This window comes from Ailuropoda melanoleuca, chromosome X, assembly GCF_002007445.2.
Source record: "Ailuropoda melanoleuca isolate Jingjing chromosome X, ASM200744v2, whole genome shotgun sequence".
Taxonomy (NCBI): Eukaryota; Metazoa; Chordata; class Mammalia; order Carnivora; family Ursidae; genus Ailuropoda; species Ailuropoda melanoleuca.
The window spans coordinates 42,975,692-42,976,843 of record NC_048238.1 but is presented as its reverse complement, the minus strand read 5'-3'; positions in this window follow the sequence as shown (position 1 = coordinate 42,976,843).

Here is a 1,152-nt window from a genome sequence, read left to right as displayed (position 1 = left end):
CTTCCCTAATCTAGCAAAGGAAACATTCGTGTCCAAGAAGCAGAGAGGACCCCTCCCAAGCTCAACCATGACAAACCTACACCACATCACATCATAGTGCAATTTGGAAATATTAGGTCCAAGGATACAGTATTGAAAGCAGCCAGGGCAAAGAAATTTCTCACATACCAAGGCAAAGGTATCCGGATTACATCAGACCCGTCTACACAGAACTGGAATGAGAGAAAGGGTTGGGGGGGGGCATTTTTAAAGCTCTTTCAGAGAAAAACATGCAGCCAAGGATCCTTTATTCCAGCAAGGCTGTCATTCAGAACTGATGGAGAAATAAAGACCTTCCAGAATCGCCAGTCATTGACCAATTTTGTAACCACGAAACCAGCCCTACAGGAGATATTAAGGGGGGTTCTATAAAAGGAAAAAGGCCCCAAGAGTGGTACAGAACAGAAAGTCACAATCTATAGAAACAAAGACTTTACTGGCAACATGGCATCATTAAAATCATATCTCTCAATAATCAGTCTCAATGTAAATTGCCTAAATGCTCCCATAAAATGCCACAGGGTTGCAGATTGGATAAAAAGACATGACCCATCTATTTGCTGTCCACAAGAGATGCATTTTGAACAGAAAGATACATTCAGACTGAAAGTAAAGGGATGGAATACCATCTTTCATGCCAATGGTCCTCAAAAAAAGCTGGGGTAGCAATTCTCATATCAGACAGATTGGATTTTAAACTAAAGACTATAGATAGAGACACAGAAGAGCACTATATTATTCATAAAGGANAAGATACATTCAGACTGAAAGTAAAGGGATGGAATACCATCTTTCATGCCAATGGTCCTCAAAAAAAGCTGGGGTAGCAATTCTCATATCAGACAGATTGGATTTTAAACTAAAGACTATAGATAGAGACACAGAAGAGCACTATATTATTCATAAAGGATGTATCCAACAAGTAGATATGGCAATTATAAATATATATGCTGCCAACAGGGGAGCAGCAAGATACACAAGCCAACTCTTAACCACAATAAAAAGACATATAGATAAAAATATGTTAATAGTAGGGGACCTCGAGGCAGAGGATTAAAGATGGCGGAGGAGTAGGGGACCCCTTTTTCAGCCGGTCCCCTGAGTTGAGCTGGA